We start from the raw sequence: 24,404 nt of genomic DNA on the forward strand, positions 1-24,404 counted from the left end.
TATTTTGGTAAGTATTTGACAAAACAGTGTCTTTATGTGTACTTTTCAACCTTTTTGTGCTTGTCACAAAATTTGTTAGAAAATGTGTCTATTGGAATTTTTTTTGTTAAAAATATAGTTTATAAACATAAGCATGGTTTTCAATAATAAATTTACATTACAATTGAAAATCATAAAAATATTTATTAAAACATTGTTAAAGTACATATGGTCTGATGGATATATGGTCTATATAGTGTTATTTTTTCATTTCAAATAAAATAGACTAAGAAATAAATAAAAAACAATGATTATTTTATCCTTTATTTTAATTCTTATATTTAAATAAACAAAGTGAAATTAGTAAATATTTTTACAAACTGCATCATTTTTCTTATATGTAAAACTTGTTTGTCAAAAACTTTGTATCCTATCCCTATGAAATTGAATTTGATTAAATGTTGTTATGTAAATATTAATTTATAAATAAAAATTAATTTGTACATTATAGTGAAAAAAAATTTAGACTTGAATCTACTATAGTAGTAGTTATATTATTGTTAGTTGAGATTAGTAGGTAATTTATATATCATCTCATTAAAAAAAATTAAATATTTTTGGGAAAATGTAATTTTCAAGTTAAATTTTTTTATACAATGCTTACCACGTGATTTTTAGAAATTTATTTTATTTACAATACAAAATAAATTAGAGTAATATGTTTTGACATGTATGCTTGTATATCATCATCCAATTAATTTATATAATACATGGAGCACACTTTGTTAAATCAGATTTGTGTAAACTAGAAAAAAATATTGAAATTTCTAATATGAAATTGATACTAAAATTAGAAAAAATAATTTAAACTATATTGGGCCTATTTTTTAATGTATATATGGGAAGCTAGTCTAAGTATTATGTGTTAACCTAATAACACACTAAGTTTACTTATATTGGGAGTTTTAGATGTCAAAACCTCCCTAACAACTATTGAACTTCATTTCACAAAACACAAGGTTAAAAATGAGTTTTTTTACTTGAAGAAGATGTAGGCTTGTTTGGGAAAAATTGTAGGATTGTAAGAACTTATAGTTTTAATACATGAACAGGTTGCCTCACAATTTTCAACCATAAATTTTGGGAAATGAGTTGTTATTTTTCTTGAATCCAGTAGTAATATTGTTCGCTTTGGAATTGGTGCTCGTAATTAACTCATCCAATTGGTGGCACTAGTAGTAATCTTAAAACTTGAATTGGTGGTGGCATTGTTGGTGGTCAAGTTGTGCTAATTTAAGTAGTATCATTGGTGGTAACTTTAATAATGGCATCAGTGATGGTAGGATTAGTGGTATATTGGGTAGTCCTAGTAGTGACATTAGTGGTAGCATATTTAGCATCTTTAGTGGTTACATTAGTGGCACTAGGAGTGGTAATAATTGAAGTGGATTTAGTGGTATTGATGGTAACATTGGTGGCGGTGCTCTAATTAGTGCAATAGGTGGCATTGGAAGTAGTAATCTTAGTAGGGAAATTGGTGATTGTATTGTTGGTGTTAGTGTTGAAGTCCATACTGACTTAAGCACTTCCATTGATGGCCACTTTAACTATGGCATTAGAGGTGGTAGCATTGGTGGTATATTTGTTAGTCTTAGTAGTGGCATTGGTGGTGGCATTGCTATTAGCTATAGTGGTGGCATTGGTGGTGGCATAGCTGATTGCTTTATTGGTAATATTGGTGATATATTGGTCACTCTTAGTAATGGCATTGGTGGTAGCGTTTCTTGTAGCTTTAGAAGTGCTATTGGTGACGTATGGCTGATTGCTTTAGTGGTAGCATTGGTAGTATATTGTTTAGTCTTATTAGTGGCATTGGTAGTAGCACTGCTAGTAGCTTAACTTGTGATTGGTGGTGGAATGGGTGGTAGCATTATTGGTACCATAGGTTATATACTGGGTAATATTAGTAGTGGAAATGGTAGTGGCATGGCTCATAGCTTTAGTTGTGGCACTGGCGGTGCAAGTGGTAGCATTGATACTAGTGGATTTAGTATTAGTGGTAGTTTTAGTTATGGCCTTGGTGGAAGTAGCTTACTTAGTAGCATTCGGGGTGCTCGTGGTGATATTGGCATTAACTTTAGTAGTAGTAAAATTGGTTGTGGCGGCGGTAACTTTGGTAGTGATTTTAAATAGTATTGTTACCGACGAAATTAATGGTACTCGAATGATCACGGATAATCAATATAATTATAGTAGTGTCATTGGATGTATTAGCATCGGTACTGGTGAAAACCTTGATCGGTGTGTGATCGGCGGTAGTGCTATCAATATCAATGGGGTTGATGGCGACATTAATCGGCCTTACAATATTGACCAACTACCTTCACATCGGCATAAACATCAACATTATTTTTAATTTTGTTACTGGTCCCACTTTTACATATCAATGGATGAACCCATGTTCAAAATGTGATTTCTTACTTGCATGAGATGTACTTCCTTAAAGTGGCTCATGATATCACAGAATTGAGAAGACTTAGAATCTTTACTCATCCTAAAGATGTCTCAGCTCATACATAATTGTAAAACAAAATCCATTTTTGATTAGTAATTAGATGAATCTAATTACTAATCCAATGGAGGTACCATTAAAAAAATGGATTTTGTTGTATAATTATGTAGGAGCCGAAATATTTTAGAGTGAAAAAAAAGTCTAAGTATTGTGAACTTCTTTGAGATCGTAACCCGCTTTTGGGAAGTACATCTCAGGCAAGTCGGAAATCTCAATCATAATACGAGTTCATCCATTGACCTTTAAAAGTGGGACAAACAACAAAATTAAAAATAATGTTGATGTTTATGCCGATGTACAGGTAGTTAATTAACACTGTAAGGCAGATTAATGTCACCGCATTAATATCACCAGCGCCCCAACTGATATTGATAGCACTACCACCATTTCCAGAGTTATCAAGGTTTTCACCACTACCAATGCTATACAACCAATGGCACTAGTATAATTATATGCATTATCCCTGATCACTCGAGTACCATTAATTTTATTAGCATCATTACTATTTGAAACAACTAAAAAAATAAAAACCAAAGTTCACTCCGCCACAACCAATGTTACTATCACTAAAGTTAGTGCCAATATCACCACTAGCACCCCGAATTCTACTAAGTTGCTTCCACCAAAGCCATAACTAAACTACCACCACCAATACTAAATCCACAAATTTCGAGGCTACCACTAGCACCGCCAGTGCCACAACAAAAGCTATGAGCCATGCCACCACCATTGTCACTACTAATATTATCCAATATACAACCAATGCTACCAATAAAGCTACTAGCCATGCCACCAGTTAAGCTACCAACAATGCCACTACTAATACCACTACTAAGACTAACCAATACACCACCAATGCTACCACTAAAGGAACCAGCCACACCACCACCAATTCCACCAAAAATCTACAAGAAACACTGCCACCAATGCCACTACTAAGACTAATCATTATATCATCAATATTACCACTAAAGTAACCACCCATGCCACCACCGATGCCACCAATAAAGCTACCACCAATGCTACCACCTATGACACTACTAAGACTAACCAATTACCACAATTTCTACAACCTCTAATGCCATAATTAAAGTGACTATCAATGGAACTGCTTAAGTTAGCATGAATTTTAACACTAACATCTACAATAACACCACCAATTCTCCTACTAAGATTACTGCTTCCAATGCCACCAATTACGATAATAAGAGCACCACAACAAATGGAACCATCAATATCACTAAATTCACTACAATTATTACCAATTGTAGTGCCACCAATGTAACCACTAAAGATGTTAGACATACTACCACCAATGGCACTACTAACACTACCCAATATACCACTAATGCTACCAGAACTGCTGTCATTATTAAAGTTGCCACCAATAATACTACTTAAGTTAGCACGAACTCCACTATCAATAATGCCACCTCCAATTCAACTATTAAGATTAGGGCCACTAGTGCCACCAATTGGAGGAGTAAATTACCACCACCAGTGCCACCGCTAAATATATTACTATTGGACTCAATAAAAATAACTTTTTTCCAATAGTTATCGATCTATAGCCATTAACTATTGGACTCAATAAAAATAACAACTTTTTTCCAATAGTTATCGATCTATAGCCATTACATCAACACCTGATTTAGTGTGGATGAAAATGGTCAGGCAACCTATTCTTTTATTGAAAATATAAGTTCTTAAAACTGTACAATTTTTCCCAAACAAGCCTACATCTCCATGAAGTAAGAAATTGCATTTTCAACATTGTGGTTGGTGAAATGAATTTTAATAGTTGTTGGGGAGCTTCCTAGAGGGGAAACAGCCAATATAAGTAAATTTAGTGTGTTATTAGGTTAACACATAATACTTTAGAGTAACTTGTCATATATATATATATATATACATTAAAAAATAAGCCCAATATAGTTTAAATTATATTTTTAATTTTAGTATGAATTTTATATGATAAATTTTGATTTTTTTTCTATATTTTAAAAATCTGATTTAACAAACATATATGTATATAAATATTACTATAATTTATTTTGTATAGTAAATGAAATTCGATTCTTAAAATTAGGTGGTAAGTATTCTATAAAAACGTTTAATTAAAAATTACATTTTCTCAAAAAAAATAAATTTTATTTAATAAAATGATATACAAATTTCCTACTAACCTCAAATAACAATAATATAACTACCAAATAACTAAAAATAATAAAATACTACTACAAAAGTTTCAAATATAAAAGCCTTTCACTATCATGCACAAATTAATTGTCATAAATAAATTAATATTTACATAACAACAATTAATCAAGTTCAATTTCTAAAGGTATAAGGTACAAAATTTTTGATAAACAAATTATACATATTAGGGAACTGATGCAGTTTTTAAAAATATTTACTAATTGCACTTCATTTATTTAAACATAAGAATTAAAATAAATGATAAAATTATTGTTGATTTTTATTTAGTTCTTAGTGTATTTGATTTGAAATTATAAAAATGACCTTAAATTGTGGGTAACACTACATATACCATGTAGTATGAGTATATAAGTTGTTTGGCATAGCCATATGTAATTTGACATACTTATAATGAATATTTTTTATGATTTTCTATTGTAATGTAAATTTATTATTGAAAATTATGCTTATATTTATAAACTTGCTTTTTAACTAACAAATTTTCAGTAGACACTTTTTCAAAATAAAATTGTGACAAGCACAAAAAGGCTAAGAACTACATAAATACATTATTTTGTAAAATACTTACGAAAATTCAAGTCCATTATTATTGTAAAATGAATAAAGATGATAGTTGATAAATTATTTTATGAATTTTCTTTTTTTGAATAAAAGTATAAATTAGTACTTGTTCTTGTTTGTCCCAATGATTTGTAAATTTAAAAAATATCCATATTATATGATTAATAGACTCATTAATTTCATGGTAAGATGTATTTTACAATGTTTGTATTTTATTTTATTTGATTATATAATATGTATATTTTGTTAGGTATTTAATTTATAAAACATTAAATTTTACTTAGTTATGGTATAAGTCTTTATTTTTTAAGATGCTAGGCTATTAAAGTTAGATGCACTAATAATATTTTTTGCAGTTGTTTCTTTACACCACGTTGAGAAGAAAGTGTGTGAATATTTTTTCAAATTGCGGTACTTTTCCATTGTTGGAGGTTCCTATAGATAAACAGTTTTGGGCCGATGAATCAAAAGCCCATACATGTTAATGCCTAGTATGTTTAATTGGAAGCCCAATGCCAAGCAATCCCCAAAAGTTATAGAATAAGTACAAGGCACGTACAAATCGGAAGTAACTGACAGATATGCCAAGTTCTACTTGATCTTCCTCCGTTCAAGTCAACTGACGACTAAGAGTCGCAATACCTAGTATAAAGATTGGTTCAAGTTTGCTATTTTGATACACCATCATATAGAGTAAAGTTCTATGGAGTCCACCTTTAATTGGAGTCCTCGGAGTCCATATATGTTCTGCAAGTAAAATATAGCTTAAAATATTGCAAAACATATTATTTTTCGACAAACATCACCATTCTATCAAAAATCTTGTAGATTGCATACATTTTACAAGCAGAACATTGCAAAAATATATATTCTACAAAACATGTTTAGTTTGCAGAACATAAATGTTCATGTTGCAGAACATATTGCAGAACATACATATTGTACCGTAAATATATGAGATTTGCATGATTTTGTTGAAGTTATGCTATTTCTGTAACATGTTTTGCAAAATAACACGTTTTACAATATATTTTATTTGCAGAACGTAGATGGACTCCGAGGACTCCGATAAAAAGGTGGACTCCATAGAACTCACCCCTTTATATTATAACCTTTTACTTGCCTTTTAGTTTGGATCTAGAGGAATGAACATCTAAAAGCTTGTTTATGCTGGTCTGCTGGATCCTTCCTGTAAAAGGTCATCACTGATTAATGATTTATCACGTATTTATATTTAAAATAACTCATTTTGCTTTAATTTTGTGGAAAGTTAAAACAGATGTATGTGCCATGCTCTGTAGTTCACAAAACAAAAATTTTGTTGAACACTATGACCTAGTTTAGTTTTGGTTGACTCTTGTATGTGTCACAAAATAACATGTTGTTAGTAAAAACTTAAATATGGATACTACTTTCAGTATTCTGATTTCTGTATTATTGTTGCAATGATTCTGTATGGGTTACTAAGAACCTGATGCTTATTAACTGGATTCACGAGGATGAATGATGTGGGAAACTTCAGATCTTATAATAAGACTAATACATGATTAAGCTCCCCAATGTATAGGTTGGGTGATCATATGAATTTCTGATCTGGGTCTTCTTCTCACTCGAGGTTCATGCCTCTGAGTCGTGTTAATGCAAATGATTCATACTTAGCCAATGGACATAATGGAGGAAATTCCAATAGGGCTACGTCTCTAATTTTCACAATGGTCCTACCAGCAACAGCTTAAAAAGAAACAGAGATGGTGAAGTGAAGATGTTATCCAATATGACTGGACTGGATAAGCAGGTATGTGAACGGTGTTTATTTACTATTTATTTATTCTTGTTAGTCACTTGAATTACTTTCTTTTCCTGGTGTACTAGAATGATGATTTGAACAATTACACATCTGGTTTAGTTCACCAACTGAGCTTGCCAATCACTTCTGCTGAAATGGCAATATTGGAGAATTTTCTGTAGTTTCAGCAAGACTCCATTCCATGTAAAATCCGGGCATAAAAGAGGCTTTGCTAGTCATCCGCGAAGCATTACAGAGAGGGTAAGTCTAATTAACCATTGCAAGAAAATTACAGATGCCCTATTATGCACATGTGTACGTGCACTGTGTGGTCCTTATACAAAGTGGTGAAGGGTAGCTGGACTCTCTATTTTTATCTTGTTATTATTTCCAGCTGTATACACTGACATGTATAATGAAAAATACTTGAGGGTTTTTTTGTCTAGAATATTTACCTCTTGTAAGAAGCAATAAGTACCTAGATAGCTACTTAGTTTCTTCTCAGTTATTATTGGTACAAACCTAGTATGTTACTTGGTTTCCTTTTTTCATGGTACTAACCTAGTTTTCTTTAGTTGCAAATTGTAGGAATATGAATTTTGATTATTTAAACAAAACAAGATTAAATAGCTACCTACTTTCTAGTAGTACTTAGAGCTGATTTAGTGTAGACTATTGTTTCTCATATCTGTTCTTTTTTTAGGTTATGTTGATCCAGGTGGAATGCAGAGGCCAAGAAAAATTGTTGCCTTCCTGATAATGGCTCTGGAACATACATTATCTTGTAAGTTAATGCCATATATGCTGCACTTGCTTTACTGTATGAGTGTTTATTGGCCAATCCCAGTGCTTGTAGTTAATCAGAGATGTCATTTGATCATGAAGTTGATAACGTTTCATGCCTTAATAAGTTGATAACTTCAAAAATAGAAATAGTGTTGAAATACTGAGATGCATACACGCATTTTAATGAATTAATACTGATGTCAAAAAACAATTATACATCACTTTTAAAGAAGAAAAACTGATGTAAAAAAAGTTAATGTACATCATTTTTGATAAAAAAACTGATGTCAAAGATAGACATATTCAAGTGTAAATTGAATATAGACATCACTTTGTTTAGGATATAATTGACGTCTATGTGCAACTATAGACATCCCCTTTTACTGAATAAATCGATGTTTAATATCTGATTTTACATCACCTAAAAGAAAATGTATGATGTCTATGTGGTAAAAAATATGGCTCATTATATGTTTAATCAGTTGTATAAGTGTAATTTATTTATTAAATTATTTATTTCTAACATTTTTTGTAAAAAAACAATGCATGGACATCAGTTTTTTTCTAGAAATGATGTCTAAGCCAGTAAAGACATCGGGTTATGGCCGATGTCTGGAATAGACATCACCGACATCAACATCGGTTACCAAACAGCATAGACATCGCCCAAAAACCGATGTCTATAGACTTTTTTCTTATAGTGATTGAACGCCAATCCTATGGTCATAAAAAATACAATTATAGACTATTAAAACCCAAGAATTATAAGTTTCACAATTCTTATATCAATCTCCCGATCTAATACTTAAATTGTGTCTATTATATCATGTACTAGAATTACAACTCCTCTCTTGATTCGTTGTAACTCCTAAAGATTCAATTAGAAGTTAGATACTCCTCTAATTGTATAAAGTGTTCAATGACAGATTAACAATAATAAAAAAATTACAATATAATCAAATACACATATTAGGCCAACTGAATACTACCAAACTCTTGGATTAATGAATTAGCTACTCATGATAAGATAAAAAAATGTATATTAAGAACACTAATCATGAGTTTAAGAATTGATGCACAAAGAATATAACTTTAAAGTTCCTTTGGAATCTTGATGAATACCTTCACTCCTTCTTCTAATCTCCCACTCTAGATGCTTCTATCGCTTCTCTCAAGAATATGGTTAAATTTATTCTATACTATATGAGGTTATGGTTTTTTGTATACAATATATAAAACCTAATATATAATAAAGAGTTTGAATGCTTTTCCCAAAATAAATTGGACTTTGATGTAAAATTCGTAGGCTGTCTTTCAGGCCTGATTCTGGGCTACTCCAGTTGGATACTTGATGTTGGACCACTTCTAAGCCGTAGATAATTCTATTAGCTTCACATGAGCTATAAGATCTCCGAATTCTGATTTCTAGAACTCAAGTTAAGGCCCAAACAGTGATGTATACGCGTGCAACCCAATAAATCCGAATTTCCTTATCATTTAAGTCCAAATAAGCCCAATTCTATCTAAAGTTGGGAATTCTTTATTTCCTGTTATAAAAAATTAAACTCTAACTAATATTATCTATTTAATGATATAATATTATTAATATGAGAATAAAATCCTTTAAAATATATAAAAATATATATTCTATCAAGTGCAAAATTTATTAATGTGCGCTTAGATCAACAACATGCTCTCTACTAAACCAAGAACTAAGGATTTATATGTCTCCTTTATTTATACGATACTACTATATAACTATATATGGTTTTTTATGCTCAGCATAAGGTTAGGTGGCTCCTCAGTGCAAGTGAGTTACGACCGCCGTAAGACTTCAAAAGCTCGGTCTAAAGGTTGGGTGGCTCTTAAGTGTAAGTGAGTTACGACCGCCAAAAAACTTTGCAAACCATATTGTACAATCGTAAATATTTAAGTGGCTTATTTAATTATGCAATGGTCGAGATCCCTAAAGATTTATGCACTAATACCCTTATAACGAGTTTTGGGTCAGCAATCTCAAACCATAAAAGGCTTTCAGTTACTAGGCACAAAGTCCCCTCAGACTTAAAGACATGTACACCCCACTACTTCCCTCAAACTTAAGCATTTACATACGAAGCTCAAAAGGGAATAGTCAAAATTCTAATAATCAACAAGAGGATACCCCTCAAGAAATAAGGATATCTGAGTATTAGTTCTAGAGCATAATGAGTCGTTTCAAGAAATAAATTTTGCACTTGTGACACTACGCATGTAATATTCTACTATACAATAAAGACCATACATAATGAAAGAAATATAAGAAGACTCCGATGACGAAGATCACCGTCGAGATGGTGGGATGAAACCCACATCTGTGAAATAAGCATCCAATTTGAAGTAGTAGAGCGTCCTGGTTGATCAAATGACACATAGTTTTTGACGCTCAAACCAGATATTTTCACTCGCTGTTTCAAAACCCCGCTCTTTGTTCCTTTTTTTTATTTTTTTGTTTTTACTTTTACATAGTATCCTAAGAAAAAAAATCTGAATACACATATATAAATATACAAAGAAGTCTACATAATATATGGATTATTAAACTAGTAAATAATATACAAATACATATAAAAGTAATAAAATAACAATAATAATAATAATAATAATAATAATAATAATAATCTAAGAATAATAAAACTAATAAATAATGTTCATAATATATATATATATGAACAAGTAACATAAATAATGTACATAAAACTTTTTTTTTAAAAGAACAAGAGATCAAGGCCTTAAGAATGGGGGTCAAGCCCTTGAGAATGCTCGTAAAGGGCTTGAGAATGCTTGTGTGTTTCTCAAGCCCTTCAGAATGTTGATAAAAGCCTTGAGAATGCTGCTGATTTTGTAAATCACTAAATTTTCTTTCATCTGCACAATCCAACAACTTAATATTAATAGATATACATAACTATGGTTAATTTATGACTATAATTTGACAATTAACATCTTAGGTTGTCTCCCAAGGAGGGCTTCTTTAATGTCATTAGCCAGACTTGTACATGCAACTAACATTATCAATGTGGTGAAAAAGGTAATAAATGCACATAACTATAAATCATTAATATAATTATAATGTGCAACCGTACCTTTGATCCATAAAAATATAAGAAAATTTTTATGATCATCACTTGCATAAGAGACCTCAAAAAATCAAAATAACTAGAAAAGTCGTCAGAATAATCATCATAAGTGCAACTCATAAACTCCTCCCAAATTGGATCTTTATATTCATAAGCAAGACTTTTAATTTTATCAATCTTAAATTTCTCCCCAATTTTAATTGAACACTCATCACTATTTACCTCGTCTACCAATTTTTTAAACTCAATAACATTCTCTAAATTTGGTAGAATTTCAACTGCATCCAAATTATCATTATCACACATTGGACTATAGTCAACTGAATAAGTAGTCTCATCAAACACAAAATTATCATCAATTCTAAACAAGAATCATGTATCGTTGGAAAATTGACATAAGAAGGAACTTGAAGACAACCATCATGCTTCACAAGTTGAACTTCCTCAATAAAACAATTCTTTTTAACATTCTCATTGTACCAACCTATTGAATACATATGAAAAATATGTGCTAGGAGGGTATGGAGTATAATATGAGTTGTAATAATTGAACGAGTTCACCTGATACCCATTAAAATCCTGAAAAGAATAAAAACTTTGATATCATTCTTGATTATTGTTGAAATCTTGAGCATTATCCCAACCAAAATTGTTATTCATGTCGTCTCCTCAACTCAAAACTTTACGTTGTCTACCTCAAATAAACCTGTAGACACACCAAAGAAAAATAAAAAGATGGAAGAAACTATATACAATGAAAAAAAATCCATACTACAAGAAACAATTAACTCAAAATCAATATGCTCCCTTCCTCGGCAGCGGAGCCAATTTGTTGAAGTGTATTTTTAGAAGTTCGTTATCGGGGAAGGACTGATATCAACACCAATTTCAAGTCTTTTTTCTCTTACAATTCAGAAGTGTGGATATTAATTTTGTGGGTTTTTTAACTATTCATTATTTTAGTCTAATAAACAAATAAAAGTTTTATAAGATATATGAGAGAACCAATCCAAGAATAAGGGTTGTTCAATGGCTATCATGAATGTCTAATTTGTGTTATTTTTTTGTTAAAAACAATCCTTCTAAGGTTTATAAAATCCTCTCCCAAGGTAGATTATAGTGCCTACAACTATCCATTGAACGCCATTTCCATTGTCATATAAAATACAATTATAGATTTTTAAAAACCTAGAATCATAAGTTTCACAATTCTCATATCAATCTCTTGATCTAATACTTAAATTGTGTCTATTATATCATGTATTAGAATTACAACTCCTCTCCCGATTCGTTATATTCAATTAGAAGTTAGGTACTCCTCCAATTGTATAAAGTGTTCAATGACAGATTAACAATAATAAAAAAAATCACAATATAATCAAACACACATATTAAGTCAACTAAATACTACCAAACTCTTGGATTAATGAATTAGCTACTCATGGTATGATAAACAAAATGTATATTAGGAACGCAAACCATGAGTTTAAGAATTGATGCACGAAGAATATAACTTTAAAGTTTCTTTGTAATCTAGTTGAATCCATTCACTCCTTCTTCCAATCTCCCTCTCAAGATGCTTGTATACCTTCTCTCAAGAATACGGCTAACTTTATTCTATATTATGTTATGTTATGGTTTTTTGTATATAATATATAAAACCTAATATATAATAAAGAGTTTCAATATTTTTCCCAAAATAAATTGGACTTTGATATAGAATTTGTATCTTTCAAGCCTGATTCTGGGCTGCTCCAGTTGGATTCTTGATGTTGGACAACCTCTAAACCGTAGATAATTCTATTAGATTCGTATTGGCGGTAAGATCTCCCAATTCTGATGTCTAGAACTCAAGTTAAGGCCCAAACAGTGATGTATGCGTGTGTAGACCAATAAATCCGAATTTCATTATGATTTAAGTCCAAATAAGCCCAATTCCATCTAAAGTTGAGAATTCTTTATTTTCTGTCATAAAACATTAAACTCTAATTAATAATATATAATTAATGATATAATATTATAAATATGAGAATAAAATCCTTTAAAATATACATAAATATATACTCTATCAAGAACGAGATTACCACAAAAAAATAATATTTTTTAAATCTAGAATAACAAAGGCATCAATTAAACTAATGCCTTATGCAATGCCAAAGATGGAAAAGATTACGATAAAAATAATAACAGGTGCAGCTCATGCCTCCGTTGATATAGGAAAACAATGTAATAAGAGTAATCCCCTATGAGCCCAAAAATCCAATTTGCTTTAGGAACCACGAACTCTTGAGAAATATATGATCATGGACTACATAACAAACCCGCAATACCATATTACTAGTAGAGAGTAGGTCGGTCTTCAGTTTTGAAATTAACACTTATTCTTTATCTAATTTTAATATACCACAATCCTTTAACATAAACAAAGACAAAATAATTTTTTAATGTTCTAATTGGGGCCATTTAATCTATTTTGTGCAATTTGTCGGAATTTATGATATTTTTATGCAGTGACGCAAACTTTCTACAAAATAATCGTCAAATTAACAAGTGGAAGAGCAGACTTAATTAGACATTGCAATTGTATAATTAAAGATATAAGTTTAAAATATTTCTTGAGTATCACGCATAAGTGTTAAAACTTTTAAAAACCATGTATACAACACTAAGCATATAATCATAACAATACCAACAATAAAACAAACAAAATGAACTATAACTGTTGACATACCCAAAAATCCTAATATAACTATAGGGAACAATGACAAATCAAATTACCAAAACAAACCTACCAGAGCATAATGCATAGACCGTTGAGCGATAAATAGGCCTCCAGCACCACCCATTAAAGCTCCAAGGCCACCAGCACCAATAAGCCCCTGCAGCTCCACCAATGTCCTCTTCACATCACCCACGTATTCCGGCAAACTCGGTCACCAGCAACATGTGGATTGAGACCCTGAAATCCCATATTTTGTTGTTGCTCATGTTGTATCTGAACCTGCCCTTCACCTAAAAACATCGACTTGGAGCACAATACCATATTACTAGTACAGAGTTTTATATTTAACACCTATTATTTATCATATCTTAATATACCACAATGGTTTAACATAAACAAAGATAAAAGAATTAACCTTCATTTAAAATGTGTAGTGTGTATTAAAAATTAAACACTAACATAAATAAAAAAATCTACTTAGCTTTTATTGACTACACATATATTTATTGATTATTCAATTCAATATGTATGATGATTTAATCCATATAGAAATAAAAGCACAACCAAAATTCAATTTACAAAAGATTATAAAAATTTTAATTTATAAATTAAGTGGACTGACATACAAAATTGAGAAAATATTAGTGAAATAAAAATTTAAAAATAATAAATATATGCACACAAATATATAGAGATTTCAACATATATAAATGGAGCAGAAGAGCAGAGGAGCAAATGATATATATCAAAAATTATCTTGTAAAGCAGCTTATTCACCAGGACTTTCAAATAAATGAAACATACCTAGCATCTTGGAGCGCTTTGTAGAGCGCGCTACATAACAAAATTGAAAACTAAAATCATACTAAAAATCTAGTTTAGAAAAAATAAAAATTAAGGGAAATTGTAAGAGTTGAAGAACTTAGTAATTGTATATATGATTGTGTATCAAAATAGCAAAGTTGAACCAATCTTTATACTAGGTATTGCGACTCTTAGTCGTCAGTTGACTTGAACCGAGGAAGATCAAGTAGAACTTGGCATATCTGTCAGTTACTTCGGATTTGTATGTGCCTTGTACTTATTCTATAGCTTTTGGGGATTGCTTGGCACTGGGCTTCCAATTAAACATACTTCCGACCAAAACTGTTTATCTATAGGAACCTCCAACAATGGAAAAGTACCTCCATTTGAGAAAATATTCACACACCTTCTTCTCAACCTGGTGCAAAGAAACAACTGCAAGAAACATTATTAGTGCATCTAACTTTAATAGCCTAGCATCTTAAAAAATAAACACTTAAACCATAACTAAGTAAAAATTAATATTTTATAAATTAAATACCTAACAAAATATAAATATTATATAATCAAATAAAATAAAATACAAACATTGTAAAATACATCTTACCATGGAATTAATGAGTGTATTAATCATATAATATGGATATTTTTTAAATTTACAAATCATTGGACAAACAAGTACTAGTTTATACTTTTATTCAAAAAAAGAAAATTCATAAAATAATTTATGAACTATCATCTTTATTCATTTTGCAATAATAATGGACTTGAATTTTGGTAAGTATTTGACAAAATAGTGTATTTATGTAGTTCTGAGCCTTTTTGTGCTTGTCACAATTTTATTTAATAAAAGTGTCTAGTGAAAATTTATTAGTTAAAAAGCAAGTTTATAAATATAAGCATAATTTTTAATAATAAATTTATATTTCAATAGAAAATCATAAAAAATATTCATTATAAGTATGTCAAAGTACATATGGCTAAGCCAAACAACTTATATACTCATAGTACATGGTATATGTAGTGTTACCCACAATTTAAGGTCATTTTTATAATTTCAAATCAAATACACTAAGAACTAAATAAAAATCAACAACAATTTTATCATTTATTTTAGTTCTTATGTTTAAATAAACGAAGTGCAATTAGTAAATATTTTTAAAAACTGCATCAGTTCCCTAATATGTATAATTTGGTTATCAAAAATTTTGTACCTTATACCTTTAGAAATTGAACTTGATTAATTATTGTTATGTAAATATTAATTTGTTTATGACAATTAATTTGTGCATGATAGTGAATGGTTTTTATATTTGAAACTTTTGTAGTATTATTTTATTAGTTTTAGTTATTTGGTAGTTATATTATTGTTATTTGAGGTTAGTAGGAAATTTGTATATCATTTTAATAAATAAAATTTTTTTGTTTTGAGAAAATGTAATTTTTAACTAAACATTTTTATAGAATACTTACCACCTAATTTTAAGAATCTAATTTCATTTACTATACAAAATAAATTATAGTAATATTTATTTACATAAATGCTTGTTAAATCACATTTTTAAAATATAGAAAAAAAATCTAAATTTATCATATAAAATTCATACTAAAATTAAAAATAGATTTTAAACTATATTGGGTTTATTTTTTAATGTATATATATATATATATGACACAAGCTACTCTAAAGTATTATGTGTTAACCTAATAACACACTAAATTTACTTATATTGGCTGTTTCCCCTCTAGGAAGCTCCCCAACAACTATTAAAATTCATTTCACCAAACACAATGTTGAAAATGCAATTTCTTACTTCAGGGAGATGTAGGCTTGTTTGGGAAAAATTGTACGGTTGTAAGAACTTATATTTTCAATACAAGAATAGGTTGTCTGGCCATTTTCATCCACATTAAATCAGGTGCTGATGTAATGGCTATAGATCGATAACTATTGGAAAAAAGTTGTTATCTTTATTGAGTCCAATAGTTAATGGCTATAGATCCATATCTATTGGAAAAAAGTTGTTATTTTTATTGAGTCCAATAGTAATATATTTAGTTGTGGCACTAGTGGTGGTATTTTACTCCTCCAATTGGTGGCACTAGTGGCCCTAATCTTAATACTTGAATTGGAGGTCCCATTATTCATAGTGAAGTTCGTGCTAACTTAAGTAGTGTTATTGGTGGCAACTTTAATAATGACACCAGTTCTGGTAGCATTAGTGGTATATTGGGTAGTCTTAGTAGTGCCATTGGTGGTAGCATGTCTAACATCTTTACTGGTTACATTGGTGGCACTACAAGTGGTAATAATTGTAGTGAATTTAGTGATATTGATGGTTCCATTTGTTGTGGTGCTGTTATAAGTGTAATTGGTGGCATTGGAAGCAGTAATCTTAGTAGGAGAATTGGTGGTGGTATTGTTGGTGTTAGTGTTAAAATTCATGCTAACTTAAGCAGTTCCATTGATAGTCACTTTAATTATGGAATTAGAGGTTGTAGAAATGGTGGTAATTGGTTAGTCTTAGTAGTGTCATAGGTGGTAGCATTGGTGGTAGATTTATTGGTGGCATCTGTGGTGGCATGGGTGGTTACTTTAGTGGTAACATTGATGATATAATGGTTATTCTTAGTAGTGGCATTGGTGGTAGTGTTTCTTGTAGATTTGTTCGTGGAATTGGTGGTGGCATGGCTGGTTCCTTTAGTGGTAGTATTGGTGGTATATTGGTTAGTCTTAGTAGTGGCATTGGTAGTGGCATTGTTGGTAGCTTAACTGGTGGCATGGCTAGTAGCTTTATTGGTAGCATTGGTTGTATATTGGATAATATTAGTAGTGACAATGGTGGTGGCATGGCTCATACCTTTAGTTGTGGCACTGGCGGTGCTAGTGGTAGCCTCGATATTGGTGGATTTAGTATTGGTGGTGGTAGTTTAGTTATGGCTTTGGTGGAAGCAACTTAGTAGAATTCGGGGTGCTAGTGGTGATATTGGAACTAACTTTAGTGATAGTAACATTGGTTGTGTCGGAGGTAACTTTGGTTTTTATTTTTTTAGTTGTTTCAAATAGTAATGATGCTAATAAAATTAATGGTACTCGAGTGATCAGGGATAATGCATATAATTATACTAGTGCCATTGGCTGTATTAGCATTGGTAGTGGTGAAAACCTTGATAACTCTGGAAATGGTGGTAGTGCTATCAATATCAGTTGGGGCGCGGGTGATATTAATGCGGTGACATTAATCTGCCTTACAGTGTTGATTAACTACCTGCACATCGGCATAAACATCAACATTATTTTTAATTTTGTTGTCTGTCCCACTTTTACAGATCAATGGATGAACTCATATTATGATTGGGATTTCCGACTTGCCTGAGATGTACTTCCCAAAAGCGGGTTACGATCTCAAAGAAGATCACAATACTTAGACTCTTTTCTCACTCTAAAAATATTTCAGCTCCTACATAATTATACTACAAAATCCATTTTTCTAATGGTACCTCCATTGGATTAGTAATTAGATTCATCTAATTACTAATCAAAAAATGGATTTTGTTTTACAATTATGTATGAGCTGAGACATCTTTAGGATGAGTAAAGATTCTAAGTCTTCTGAACTTCTGTGAGATCATGAGCCACTTTTAGGAAGTACATATCATGTCACATTTCGAACATGGGTTCATCCATTGATATGTAAAAGTGGGACCAGTAACAAAATTAAAAATAATGTTGATGTTTATGCCGATGTGAAGGTAGTTGGTCAACATTGTAAGGCCGATTAATGTCACCAGCAACCCCATTGATATTGATAGCACTACCACCGATGACACACCGATCAAGGTTTTCACCAGTACCGATGCTAATACATCCAATGACACTACTATAATTATATGCATTATCCGTGATCATTCGAGTACCATTAATTTCGTCTGTAACAATACTATTTAAAATCACTACCAAAGTTACCGCCACCACAACCAATTTTACTACTACTAAAGTTAATGCCAATATCACCACCATCACCCCAAATGCTACTAAGTAAGCTACTTCCACCAAGTCCATAACTAAAACTACCACTAATACTAAATCCACCACTATCAATGCTACCACTTGCACCGCCACTGCCACAACTAAAGCTATGAGCCATGCCACTACCATTTCCACTACTAATATTACCCACTATATAACTTATGGTACCAATAATGCTACCACCCATTCCACCACCAATCACAAGTTAAGCTACTAGCAATGCTACTACTAATGCCACTAATAAGACTAAACAATATACTACCAATGCTACTACTAAAGCAACCAGCCATACGTCACCAATAGCACTTCTAAAGCTACAGGAAACACTACCACCAATGCCATTACTAAGAGTAACCAATATATCACCAATATTACCAATAAAGCAATCAGCTATGCCACCACCAATGCCACCACTACAGCTAATAGCAATGCCACCACCAATGCCACTACTAAGACTAACAAATATACCATCAATGCTACCACCTCTAATGCCATAGTTAAAGTGGCCATCAATGAAAGTGCTTAAGTCAGTATGAACTTCACCACTAACACCAACAATACAATCACCAATTTCCCTACTAAGATTACTACTTCCAATGCCACCAATTGCACTAATTAGAGCACCACAACCAATGTCACCATCAATACCACTAAATCCACTTCAATTATTACCACTTCTAGTGCCACTAATGTAACCACTAAAGACGCTAGATATGCTACCACCAATGTCACTACTAGGACTACCCAATATACCACTAATCGTACCACCACTTATGCCATTATTAAAGTTATGACGAATGACACTACTTAAATTAGCACAACTTGACCACCAACAATGCCACCACTAATTCAAGTTTTAAGATTACTACTAGTGCCACCAATTGGACGAGTTAATTACGAACACCAATTCCAAAGCGAACAATATTACTACTGGATTCAAGAAAAATAACAACTCTTTTCCCAATATTTATGGTTGAAAATTGTGAGACACCCTGTTCATGTATTAAAACTATAAGTTCTTACAATCCTACAATTTTTCCCAAACAAGCCTACATCTTCTTCAAGTAAAAAAACTCATTTTTAACCTTGTGTTTGGTAAAATGAAGTTCAATAGTTGTTAGGGAGCTTTCTAACATCGAAAACTCCCAATATAAGTAAACTTAGTGTGTTATTAGGTTAACACATAATACTTAGACTAGCTTCCCATATATACATTAAAAATACGCCCAGTATAGTTTAAATTATTTTTCTAATTTTAGTATCAATTTCATATTAGAAATTTTAATATTTTTTTTCTAGTTTACACAAATCTGATTTAATAAAGTATGCTCCATATATTATATAAATTAATTGGATGATGATGTACAAGCATACATATAAAAACATATAAAAACATATTACTCTAATTTATTTTGTATTGTAAATAAAATAAATTTCTAAAAATCACGTGGTAAGCATTGTATAAAAAAATTTAACTTGAAAATTACATTTTCCCAAAAAAATTTAAATTTTTTTAATGAGATGATATATAAATTACCTACTAATCTCAACTAACAATAGTATAAGTACTACTAGAGTAGATTCAAGTCTAAAAAGTTTTTCACTATAATGCACAAATTAATTGCCAATTATAAATTAATATTTACATAACAACATTTAATCAAATTCATTTTCATAGGGATAGGATACAAAGTTTTTGACAAACAAGTTTTACATATAAGAAAAATGATGCAGTTTGTAAAAATATTTACTAATTTCACTTTGTTTATTTAAATATAAGAATTAAAATAAAGGATAAAATAATCATTGTTTTTTATTTATTTCTTAGTCTATTTTATTTGAAATGAAAAAATAACACTATATATATCATATATCCATCAGACCATATGTACTTTAACAATGTTTTAATGAATATTTTTAAGATTTTCAATTGTAATGTAAATTTATTATTGAAAACCATGCTTATGTTTATAAACTTGCTTTTTAACAAAAAAAAATTCCAATAGACACATTTTCTAACAAATTTTCTAAAAAAAATTCCAATGAACAAGGCCCTCCTAGGTTTTTTGATTAGAAAATGAACCGCTGAAAACTGCCTTTGGTCACCTCTCGAAACTTGGAAGCTAATTTTGATGAAGAAGTCGACATATTTCCTAATCCTCAAGAACATGGGAAGTTGAAGAAATTGAGGGCTGAGAGGGTTGCTAGACAAAGGGGAAAATCGAAATAATGGGAAGAAGTAGAGCAGGTGAAATACAAAAAATGGGAGCCGATGCTTTGAAACTCAAAGCGATAAAACTACGAAGCGAAGATCTAGATTTGGCGGTAAAAGTGCTATGAGCCTCAGTAGAAGAAACTGAAGAGGCCAAGAGTTCTCAAAAAGAGAAATAAGCCCATGTTGAGAAAGATGAGTCCGCGGACTCTGACTCACACCCTGGGAGAAGGAGAACAAAGGCCGTATTGACTATAGACTCCAAAAAGGATGAAGAGGAAGAGGACTCTCGAAAAGATTAGAGAAAGCCGTGTTTGGGGACAAAAAGATTAGTTATGAACCCGTGGTTCTTGAAGAGATTGAAGCCTATCGACCTACACCGGGTGAAGAAAAGTAATTCCAGAAGATGACTGAGTTCAATGGGAGGGGAGATCTTGAAGACCATTATGACAAATATGAGTTGTTGGTGATTGGTATGAGCCATAACTAGACAATGTTATGTAAGATATTTAAGACTATCTGAAGGGGGCATCATTGAGGTATAAGTGACTTTACCCATGTTCGATCCAAACCTATGAGAAGTTAAAGGGGAAATTTATAAGGCATTACTCACACCTATTCCGAAGGGAAAAAGACACCGAGCGAGTCTCTAGGCGACTACCTGGCCAGACTCAAGGAGGAAGCTAGTATGATCAGTAATTTGAACAAGACTAAAGTCATGGTATATCTCACCATTGGACTACATGAATGATATATATTTAAGAGGTGAGAACATTCGAAGGAGGATGGAGATTTTTGAGGGATACAAGGAGCCCCAAAGAGATAACTGTAACTAACAGTCATGTCACTACGAATACTCACGAGGATCCAACAAAGACTGAAGGAACGATCATAGGGTTATTGATAAGAAGGAAAAATATCGAGACTTGCAAAGGCAAAGGTATAGAGAATTGACTGTGTTTACACCACTTAACGCGCTGATCTTCGAAATTTTCTATGAAATCAAAGGCGAACCACGCTTCATCCAACCAGCAAAAATGAAGATTGTTGATCACAAGAAGAATACCGATAAGTACTATGACAACCATCAGGATAATGGGGCATAATACTGATGAATATTTTTACTTGAAGTGGTCAATTGAAAAAATGATCAAGGATGGAGAACTCAATGAATTTATAAAAGTTCTGAGATAAGGAACAGATTACCCGAAGAGAGATATCGGGGAGAGGTGAAGATGATTCCGGGAGGAAGCACCCTCAGACTTAAAAGTATAAATTCCAGGAAATGGTACGCTCATCAAGTTTATATTTAATACAAGTCAGCCCTGCTAGACAGACTATGTCTCTTTTTTTATCAAAGAGGAACTACGAGAATATCATATACCCCCATGCATATTCGCGGGTAATCCACCCTTTCATCGAGAAAAATAAGATATGGAAAGCTTTAGTCGACGGAAGGAGTTTGGCCAATATCTTATTTTATCGGACGTATACCAAGATGAACATAGCCGGACAAAAGATGGAGCCATACCACGAGGCACCTCTTGACGTTGTCGGCAGACAGTATATACCTTGCAAATGTATGATTATTTTACCCATTTTTATCGGTAAAATATCCACATATATAATCATAAGGCCTTTAGACACATCGATCACCTACTTGAACAAGTTCTGCAACCAAATACCTTGTGTGGTTATTGTCGTTGCCACCATGAATTCGGCCTCGCACGAAGACAAAGCAACACGTATTCATTCCTCTGACATTAATGTTATAATTTTTTATTCAAGTAGAATGTCATATGAGATGTATTTTTTTGTTCATGCATGCTTCATGGACGATCACTATCTGAGTAGCCACTTACCATATAATTCCCATCTCCTTGTACATATACACATAAACCATCCATATTTAGGAGTGTCTTTGATGTTGCGTAAAATCCTCCACACAACATTATAGTGTAACTTAGCAGGTCTATTCATATACCTTCTTTAAACCTCCATATAATATTAAATAAATGGATGGGTATGTATAAGGCACCTTAACTCGTCAATGATACTTTTGTCCAAGGTGGAATCCGCTAATTTACCACCTTTTTTCTATATGTACTTTGGAATCTATATGATATCTATTTGGTTTATAAGTTACCATTTTCGCCTTCTTCAAGATCTTTTTTCCGTAAGCTATTTTCCTGATCTCTGTGAACCCTTTTTCGGTTTACCTCCACACCAAGGTAGTATGCCCGCTTCTGTTAAGCACCCATATCAAACTTACTCTCCATCTACTTCTTAAACTTCAAAATATTTCCAATACTAGATTGTAACACCCCGATCCCACATCGAGGAGATTTGGGACTTATGTTTCGTTTATAGGACAAAGTACGTAATCATCGAGCTTTAGGTCAAAGCTACAAAATATATGTTAGGTATAACACTTTATTTAGCGTCATATCTTCTTGCCCTGTTCCTGCAAATCTGCGCTTCAGTGAGGCAACTTGAATCCATACCCAGCCTTTGTGTTTAAGGATTAGTTATAAGAAAATATGGTACAATAAATATGGTACAATCTTACTATGGCATTATATACATTTTTTCTATATTGAGTGCTTTGTATTATCATGTTTACGTTCTTATGCACAATTGTAATCATCGACCATAAAAAATACATACCTATTTGCGGCCAAAATTGGGGGAGATATCAGGCCACATAGATCATCATGTATCAGTTCTACTTCATTCCTGCCATAAATCCTGAATATATGTGAATGATTATTTCACTTGTTTCGACAACAAACCCATCGCAGTTCCCCTTCTGTTGAAAAAGTTTTTGTAGACCTCATGCCATTCTCTTATTTGACATTCTGTCTAAACCTTGAAAATTCACACGACCCAATCTTGAGTGCCCATGTTAGCTCCTCTTCCTTTGACAACAGACACATAATTGCAGTTTTCAATGACAATTTTGTACAATATGTTTTCTATAGAGGCGAAGACAAAATATAGAGGCGTGCATTTACTATAGAGGCGAAGACAAAATATACCATATAAATGAATAGTGAAGGAAAATAAGAATAAAATATTTTGTAATAAAATAAATTTGAAAGTATATTACCCGCATGAATTTGAGAACACTGGTGAAGCTTGGAATGTAAATTTCCCATAAATTATCAAAATGGTAGTCATAGTACTTATGGTCAGATGGTAGTCATAGTACTTATGGTCGGCTATCTTCATAATGGTAGTCATAGTACTTATGGTCGGCTATCTTTATTTTGCTTAGTCAGATGAAGCCTAGTTTTGCTTTGATTTCAAGGAGAATTTGGAAGATCGGCGCGTTAAGTGGTGTAAACGCAGTCGATTCTTTATCTCTTCACCTTTCTGAGTCTCGATATGTTTGCTTCTTATCATTAACCCTATGACCATCCCTTCGGTCTTCGTTGGACTCCCACGAGTATTCGTAGCGACTTGAATGTCATTTATGGTTATCTCTTTGGCGCTCCTTCTATCCCTCTAGAATCTCCATCTTCCCTCAAATGTTCTCACCCCTTATATATAATTCATGTTTTTTCCTTTGATCGGGTCGAGTCCGATGGTCAGATATACCATGGCTTTAGTC

This window comes from Apium graveolens, chromosome 6, assembly GCF_009905375.1.
Source record: "Apium graveolens cultivar Ventura chromosome 6, ASM990537v1, whole genome shotgun sequence".
NCBI classification, from domain to species: domain Eukaryota; kingdom Viridiplantae; phylum Streptophyta; class Magnoliopsida; order Apiales; family Apiaceae; genus Apium; species Apium graveolens.